Source organism: Bos indicus x Bos taurus, chromosome 29 (genome assembly GCF_003369695.1).
Source record: "Bos indicus x Bos taurus breed Angus x Brahman F1 hybrid chromosome 29, Bos_hybrid_MaternalHap_v2.0, whole genome shotgun sequence".
NCBI classification, from domain to species: domain Eukaryota; kingdom Metazoa; phylum Chordata; class Mammalia; order Artiodactyla; family Bovidae; genus Bos; species Bos indicus x Bos taurus.
The window spans coordinates 4,860,121-4,869,592 of NC_040104.1; positions in this window are offsets into that span (position 1 = coordinate 4,860,121).

A 9,472-nucleotide genomic window follows, 5' to 3' on the forward strand; every position below is an offset into this window, starting at 1 on the left:
TGGTCGTAGGAATTTTTAAAACCTGAATATCAATATGAGGGTTGGGCAAATAAGCCTGAGGAACGGCTCACAGAAAGAAAGCAAAAGACCAAGAGAGAGAAAACGGAAAATGTAAAAAGAAAATATGTCCAGATTTGCCCTGTGCACGAGAGGAAATCCAGAGAAAGGGCAGAGAGACGTCACAGAGAAGAAAATCCACAGCAAGATGACCTCAGAAAACTTCCCAGTGCAGAACCATCAGAGAGCTCCGCCCGGCTGCAGAGGGGTGAGCCCCAGTCATGCGCTGGACAGATGATCAGAAGCCCCAGGAGGGGGATCCGGGGGCGAGACAGGTGCAGACCCACCCCCATGAAGCTTATAAACACCGTGAACCAAGACTCACTGAAAGAAATGCATTTACATCACAATCGTGCACACACAGAGCCCTGAGTAAAGTTTCATCAGACAGCGCCTCCTCTGACCGCGTGTGTCACCGTCTGATCACTCCATCCTGCCCCTTCTATTTCATGCCACTGTTTGTTAAAGTCCCTGGTTGCAGCTCACCATGTTGATTTCAAGTCCGCCATTCGGGTGCAGCCTACAGTTAATGCTGTGCTGTGCTTAGTTGCTCAGTCGTGTCCAACTCTTTGTGACCCCATGGACTGTAGGCTGCCAGGCTCCTCTGTTCATGGGGATTCTCCACGCAAGACTAGTAGAGTGGGTTGCCTTGCCCTCCTCCAGAGGATTTTTCCAATCCAGGGATCGAACCCAGGTCTTCCACATTGCAGGCAGATTCTTTACCATCTGAGCCACCAAGGAAGCCCAAGAATACTTGAGTGGGTAGCCTATCCCTTCTCCAGGGGATCTTCCTGACTCAGGAGTCAAACTTGTATCTCCTGCATTGCAGGCGGATTTTTTTTTTTTTACCAGGTTGTGCTATGATGCGAAGAACTGACTCACTAGAAAAGACCTTGATGCTGGGAAAGATTGAAGGCAGGAAGAGAAGGGGTCAACAGAGGATGAGGGGGTTGGATGGTATCATCGACTCAATGGACATGAGTTTGAGTAAGCTCCAGGAGTTGGTGATGGACAGGGAAGCCTGGTGTCCTGCAGTCCATGGGGTTGCAAAGAGTTGGACACAACCGAGAGCCTGAACTGAACTGAGCTACCAGGGTAGCCCACAGTTAATAAAAAACAAACAAAAAAGCAAAATGCGTGGTACATACAGTAAGTCCCCTACATGTGAATCTTCAAGTTGCGAACTTTCAAAGATGCTAATGAGTGTTTACACGTCCAGTCGTGTGTCTGGTGTACACTGTCTCGTGTGTGCACCTCTACAGGCGGCTGTGCTTCTGTGTACTGCACGGAACTGCGTAGAGCACACCTTTGTTTCAAGCCCGGGGTGTCTGGAATCAAGCCTGAAAACAGCTGTGATGTAGCTGGTAGCGTCGTACTTTTCAAGGTACTGTACTATTAGATCAAAGTCGTTTTCTTTATTTTTTGTGTTTGTATCTTATGTGTTATTTGTGTGAAAAGTATTAGAAACCTATTCCATGCAGGACTTCCCTAGTGGCCCAGCGGTTAAGATTTCGTGTTCCAGTACAAGGGGTGGGCACGAGTTCAGTCCCTGATCGGGAAGCTAAGATCCCACGTGCCTGGAGGCCGACAAACCAAACCCTAAACCATAAACAAAACTAACGAATTCAAGAAAGACTTTAGAAAACGGCCCACTTCATAAACCTATTACAGTGCAGTGCTGTATGGCCGACTGCGTTAGCCGGTACTTAGGCTACCTGTTGGACTCATGAATAAATTGGACTTAGGAACTCGATCTTGGAACCAAACACATTTGTTTGTAGGGAACTTACTGTATAAACCATGGAATATTAGCCATTAGAAAGAGTGACATAATGCCATTTGCAACAACATGGATGAACCTAGAGATTATCATACTAAGTGAAGTAAGTCAGAGAAAGACAAATATGTGATACCCCTTACAAGCAGAATCTTTAAAAAAGAAAATGATATAGATGAACTTACTTATAAAACAGAAACAGAAACAGAGACATAGAGAAAGAATTTATGGATACCAGTGGGGGAGGGTAGGGGTTAAGGGATAGATTGGGAATTTGGGGTTGGAATGTACACACTGCTGTATTTAAAATAGATAACCATCAAGAACCTACTGTAAAAATAATAATAATAAATTTTTTAAAAAAAGAAAAAACAAAACACCAATCTAGCTGGAGGAGGGAGGCAGATACTGTAACAGTGCAGTGTTAATTATAAAGTCCTGTGTATTCCACTTTTTCTTTTTTTTGGCTGTGCTGGGTCTTCGTTTTGTGCAGTAGCTTTGTGCAGGCTCCTCTCCAGTTGTGTGTGGGCTTCTTGTTGCGGTGGTCTCTCCTGTTGCAGAGCACAGGCTCCAGGGCACTCAGGCTTCAGCAGCTGCAGCTCGCAGGCTCCCGGGCTCGGGCTCAGCAACTGTGGCTCAGCCGCTCCTCGGCGTGTGGAATCCTCCCGGACCAGGAATGGAACCTGTGTCCCCTGCAATGGCAGGCAGATGCTTATCCACTGCTCCACCAGGGAAGTCCTGTGTCCCACTTTGCTAAGCTCTGAAACTTCACCGGAACCCCAGAGCCCTCTCTCTTCTGGCAAACTCTGGCCCGCTTGTGTGTGTGTGTCAGGACCACCCCTCGCCCCCACCCTCCAACTGCTCTGTGGAGACCCGCTCATGGGTGCCAGGCTGGAAGCTGGGAGACGAGTGTGCCAGTGGATTCCAGTCAGGAAAAAGGGGACTCACCGTGGGCACTTGAGACCCAGGATCGCCTCACGGGACTCCAGCTGCGCAGAGAAAACGAGCGGCTAGCCGTCACCCCCAGCACTGGGAGGACAGGAGGGGCCCAGCCCCGGAAGGACCGGGGGATAAGTGTTGGGGGCCAGAGTGAGGCACTCCGCCCGTGGCAAAGGTCATGAGGAAGGAGGCTCGACATACGCAAAGGCGGGATCGAGCCTCAGGAGTCCCCCTGGAAATCCTCGAGCATCTACCCCCATAACCAGAGCCTGCCTGCTTTATTACTTTGTGCTCTCACCTACACCTCTGACTTTACGGGGGGCTGTCCCCCACCACCTCTTTCGGAGAAGGAGTTAACCTAGAGCTCCAGTTAATAAAAACTCCTGGGCGTGACAAGAGTGTTTTAACCTACAAACTCCTCTGAAGGTTCTCTAGCCTGCCTGACAGGCTTGTCCGGCCACATGTGATTGCTCACAGCCTCCCAACCGTGAGAGGCATGAGATGCTTTAAACCTTCTAAAAACAGGTTCCTTAGAAAAGTTAGAAAACTATTAGTATAAGTATAATGGGCTGATTAGAAATTGTATTGGTGAAGGGTTTTTCATTTGTTGAGCCAATATTTGTTGCTAAGTCTCCACATCCCCCGCCCTTACACACGTTAATGAATATATAGAAGAAATAGGTATTAACCTTTGATATTAATCACGTTAGACCTTAGGCTAAGTACATTCTTTCCTTAGCTAAAACCCACTACACCCTCACCCTATAGGAATGTAACTTTATTTGGGTGGCGTCTCTTTTAAGAATAATCACCCCTGGAGAAATAAGTGTCCTGGTTGACTGACCGCTGTCACAAGGAGAGGGTCATAAATTGTCAGCAGGCCCCCCTGGCCAGAAGATGATGTAACACCCCTAAGACCTCTGTATACATTTGTATGAAGCACCTGACTTTGATAAAAGTCAGGACTGCTGACCCCGCGTGACTTTTGCATAACATCTCAGTGTATAAAAGTAGACCATGGAAAATAAAGAATTGGGATCAGTTTCTCGAAATACTGGTCTCCCCATGTCTCTCTCTCACTCTGGCTGAGTCTCCATCTGGAGCGCGGAACCCGCCATGCTTACTAATTATGCCTGGGCTTCTAAGATCCGACCGGGGAGGCCTCAGTGTCTCCTCTCCTTCGGAAGAATGGAAGGACGCCTGCGGCCTACGTAAGTGGTGCAAACTTCTTGTCTTGAAGTTTTATTGGTCTCCTGCATAAACCAAGCTACTCAGCCTCTTTTCTCCACTGAATTTTCCTACTGAGCTATCCTCATCCTATTACTCTTTACATCTTTAATTAATATCTAATTGAAGTTATTGTATCCTGATCCTCGCCGACGCCGTCCCCACTTCGAATACCCTGGATCAGCCAGGGCTGGACCCTGGCAGATACGGATGCGGTTTGCGGAGCATCAGCCTGGCATCACAGAATGAAGCAGAGCAAAGAGGACATGGGGGAGAAGGACGTTGTGAAACAGGTGGGGACCCCGAGGCAGAGTGCAGGGCAGACGGGGCGGAGGCTGGGCCAGGATCCAGGTCAGACAGGCTGCGTGGGAGCCAGGGCAGCCACAGAGGAGGGGGAGATGCGGGCAGATTCCAGCATGGTCTGAAGGCAGGGCACAGCGCACTTGCTGGCAGGTCTGTGCGGGGGTGAGAAAGAGGTGAACAGGATGGCTGTGAGGGTGCCCGGCGGGTGAAGGCAGGGCACTTGCTGGCAGGTCTGTGCGGGGGTGAGAAAGAGGTGAACAGGATGGCTGTGAGGGTGCCCGGCGGGTGACCTGAAAGAGCTGCAGGATTAGAAGGCGTGTCAGTGTCCTGGGGCAGCTTGAAACACAGAAACTTGTCTGCCCCTGGCTCTGGAGGCCACAAGTCCAAAATCAAGGGGTCAGCAGGGCTGCACTCATTCCCAGGGCCCTAGGGGAGGAAGAAGCCTTCCTGCGTGTCCCAGCTTCCGGGGCTCCAGGTGCTCCTGGATCCGGGCCACATCCCTCCAGCCTCTGCCTCCTCCTCCAGGTGCCCCCCTCCTCCGTCCCGTCTATCTTCTTTTGTCTCTTATAAGGGCACCTGTCATTGGCTTGAGGGCCCACGAGCCAGCAGGATGATCCCACCTTGAGATCCTTAATTACATCTACAAATACCCTTTATCCAAAAAGATCTCATTCATAGGTTCTGGGTATCGGGATGTGGGCATAGCTTTTGGGGGCCACCATCCAGTCCACCACCCAGGGGCTGATCAGGCCCTCAGACAGGGACGCGTTGAGTTCGGGATGCCTCTAAATACCCAAGGGCAGATGCGAGCAGACTTATATTTGGAGCTAGGGAAGATCGTAGAGAAGATAATCCTTGGGGTGCCATCAGCATGTAATTGGCATTAAGGCCCCGAGTGGCTCAGGCCCCGTTTCCCAGAAGCACAGGGGGATTCAGGACTCGGGAGTCTGGCTTATGGGGAACAGCCGCTCAGGGCAAGAGAGTGAGGACCCAGGGTGGGCTCAGGGGAAGCCGAGCAGAAAGAAGGCCTTGGCTGGAGACAGGCATCGGCCTGACCCCGATGTGCCAGGGGCTGGTTTCACCGGAGTCCTCCCGCTTTGAGCCACAGGCCAGCGTCTTGAATCGCTGGGTCCTGCTGAGTTCTGTCCAAATTCCTGAGCCCAGAACAGGGAACAGGATAAACGGTAGTTTTATACCACAGAGTTTTGGGTAAATTTGTTATGTGGCCATAGCAACGGGAGCAGCCTTTCTGCCTCTGACGAACAGGAAAGCCCCAACCAGACCAGGAGCCCAGCAGGCCCAGCAGCTTCCCGCCTCTGACCGCCCAGTTTCTGTCTGTTTTCTGGAACACAGGGATGTTTATCTTTGAGGGGGGTGTGGCTCCATGTGTTTAGAATTCCTTTTCCATTTTATTAGGACTGCTGAGTGTCGGGTCAGGGATCGGGGTGAGGGTCCTGCCCCAACTTGAGACCCAACTAGTGACGCTGTCCTGACCAGAAGCCTGAGCTCTGTACCTCCTGCCCTTCGTGATGGGAGCCGGGGGACCCCGTGGGGTCTCACCAGGGGGAATAAAGAACAGAGAGGCATGACCACTGTCCCCAGGCTTGCCGAGGACCAGAAGAGGGCTGGCTCTGTGCTGGGGGAGCAAAAGACAAGTTCATTCCCAGATGATCGGGGACCTGCCGGCTCTCACAGGGAGGGGTGTTCCCTGGACATTCGGTGGCGGGGCAGCAGTCCCTACGGGGCTTGCTGGGGCTCCACGTGCTGATCCCAGGGAGGAGGCTCACCAGCAAGCCGTGACCTCTATCCTCTCGCTCCAGGAACGGGCATAAAAGACACCAGGATGCTCCCTTCACTGAAGAGCCTCGACCGGAAGTTCCCTGCCCTGGTTTGGCTGTGAAAGCCAGCCCCGGGCAGCCCCACATGGCTAGTCACAGCCTCTGTCTGTCCGGGGTCACCAGCAGCCTCCGCAGCATCTCTGAGCAAATTTTTTTTAAAAAAAGGGAATTCCCCGATAGTCCAGTGGTTAGGACTCTGTGCTTTCACTGCCCAGAGCCTGGGTTCAATTCCTGGTCGGGAAACTAAGATCCCACATGTTGTACAGCACAGCAAAAAAAAAGTAACGGAAAGCCCTTCCTCTGAGGGGGCCGCAGCTGGTTTCACCAGACTTGTTCGGCTGGGCACAGGTGGGTTTCAACCCCAACTCACCCCAAAAGCCAGTTCCATCCACCCCTGAGAAAGGTGAGCAGGCCAGTCCCAGGGGCAGGCCCCTCTGACTGCTGAATCTGTGGGGTTGAAGGCTGAAGCGAGCGACGTGGCAGCCTCAGGACATGTTTGAGAGGGAAAGACGGGCGTGAGCAGCCCTCTGCTGGGTTTCTCTCTCTCTGGGTCCTGGAATCCCTAACTGAGTTCATGAAAAGAATCCAAGTACGGCTTCCCCCTAAGGTAGGGAGCCCCAGCCTCTGGACTATAGACCAATCGGTCCTCTCGGTCAGATCAGCGGCACCATTAGATTAAAATGCCCGAAAATGTAATGCACTTGAATCGTCCTAAACCCATCCCCCTCCACCCCCACACGCGGAAACGCTGTCTTCCATGAAACCGATCCCTGATACCAAAAAGACTGGGGACCCTGCCCTAAGGAGACTCGCTTCAGATCTGCAACAGACGCTGAAACAGTGATTTCCAAATGTTTCTGATCACATACCCCCATCAGCAACATATGCAAACATTGTATGCTGTGACCAGTGGGATTTACCCTAGGAATTCAAGGTTGGTTTAACATTCAAAATTCAATTCACGCAATCCACTGTATGAGATGGTTGGATGACATCACTGACTCAACGGACATGAGTTTGGGCAAACTCCGGGAGATGGTGAAGGACAGGGAAGCCTGGAGTGCTGCAGTCCATGGGGGCGCAAGGAGTCGGACACGACTTAGCAGCTGAAAGACAAACCACCACCAGAGAGCTATGTATAAAAGATGAATCCCACGTGGTCATCCCCACAGGCATGGAAAACCTATGACAAAGTCCAAAACCATTTGTGATTTAAAAATAAAACCACTAATAAAAATTTATAAATAAATCAACAAAAATTCCCAGCAAATTAAGGATGGAAGGGGACTTCCTGCCCTAATACTGCATTAGGGAACATGAGGGGGGGGCGGGGTGAAGGGTGGCACAGTCCTGTGCATTTACTAGAACTTGTTGTGTTGCACGCTGGCAATGGGTGGATTTCATGGTACGATCGCCCCACCTCACTGAAGCTGTGCAGCAAAATAACTCATCGGCAGTTGTGGGCTGGGGACAGAGAGCTGAGCGGTGGTTCTGGCAGAAAAGGGGGGAACCGTCGCTGAAAAGGGCAGGCAGCCCACCACAAAGAGAGAAGTGAGAGATGAGAAGAATTCACGAGCCGGACAACCCAAGCTGGCATCACTAAGGCTCTGGCCGCCCAGGGTGAGTCCAGATCGGCTCCCTGGCTCCACTTTTCCTCCGAGCAGAGAAGTTTCCAGACCAAATAAGGCTGCAGCTTTTGCAATGCTCCTGGCATGGAACACAGTTCCTGTCAAATGCCAGGTTGTAAGTCAGGCCTAAACCATCCCCACAGCAGCCGGGTGCCCATCAACCCTCTCTGATCACCTGGTAACGCTCCAAACAAACCCAGGTAAACACAGGGCAGGGCAGGGCAGGGCCCACTGCTGCCCACAGCCCACCAGCAGGCGAGGAGGGTGCACCTGTTGCGTGGAAGGAAGCTCAAGATGCCCCCCCCGAGCCCAGGCACGGGGCTTGACATACAGCATTGTCGGCTGGCAGTTCCTGGGGCCCCAGGCACCCTGGCCTTGGCCAAGCGCAGGAAACATCACTTGGTGAACCTGGAGGAGAAGCCACCTGTGCCATCTCAGCTCTGCAACAAGACGTCAAGGACAGCAGATACTTCTGAGCACAGGAGCACTGTGTCAAGAGCCTCGTGAGTTTAAAGCCTTTGAGCTTCACAGCAACCCTGTGAGGTGTCCTGTTATGTCCCCATTTGACAGATGAGGAAACTGAGCCCCACGGCCACACAGCCTGTACAAGGCAGATCTGAGCATGTGCCCCAGGGCTGACATGCTCCAAAGCCAGGGCTCCATGCTGTGTTGTATCACCCCCACAGCAAAAAGAAGAAAACAGCAGGCCCCCACATGGGTGCCCCCCACAGAGGAGAAGACGCACGACCACCCAGAAGGGACTCCAACACCAGTTGCTCCTACAGGAGCCGGCAGACCACGCTCCTCTGGTTTGGGCTGTTCTCTCCTTTTCTAGGCTACCCTTTCCAGGTTGAGGGTTAGTCACTCAGTCTTGTCTGACTCCTTGAGACCCCATGGACTGTAGCCCATCAGACTCCTCTGTCCATGGGATTCTCCAGGCAAGAATACTGGAGTAGGTTGCAATTTCCTTCTCCAGGGGATCATTCTGATTGAGGGGTCAAACCCAGGTCCCCTGCTTTGCAGGCAGATTCTTTACCATCTGAGCCACCAGGGAACTCCACAACATTTTTTAAGCTACAAATACTTTCTGAACAAAATCTCTCTGGGATGAGAAATGGAAACCTTCTGTGCTGTTTCAACTCACTACATTTTAACCACGCATCAAACCCGGCTTGAGTGGAGGGCAGTGGCAGAGATGAGGACCCCATGTGGGGCTGGGGGTTCCTGCCATGGAGCCCAGTAGCACAGCCCAGACCTCACCAATACACTGCCCACTGCCTCTCTGTGGACATCTCAGCACAGCTGGCAAGGTGGCCCATTCCCCGGTCCCTGTGACAGAGGAGCAGATGGGCTCAAAGGGGAGCCACCTGCCGAAGCCACGTCAAACAGAGCTGGATCCACACTCAGAGCTCACAGCTCGGGGCTCCCACCACCCCGCCACACAGGGCTGCCTTCCTCCTCTGCTTGGAGCTCTTCCTAGTGGGCTGGCCCACTGAGGGAGCACACAGATGAAGATACAGGGCCTGCTCTTTCCCTAATGAGGGGAGGGGCCCTGACTGGGCACCACCTCTGTGCCAGGACTGGACAGGCCCAGTAAGATACACAGTCGTGGGCACAATTGGATCAGGGCAGATCCTTTTAGCTGCAAGGAATGGAAACCCAGGGCAGATTTTCTCATCTAGAAAAGGGGATGTATTAGTCTG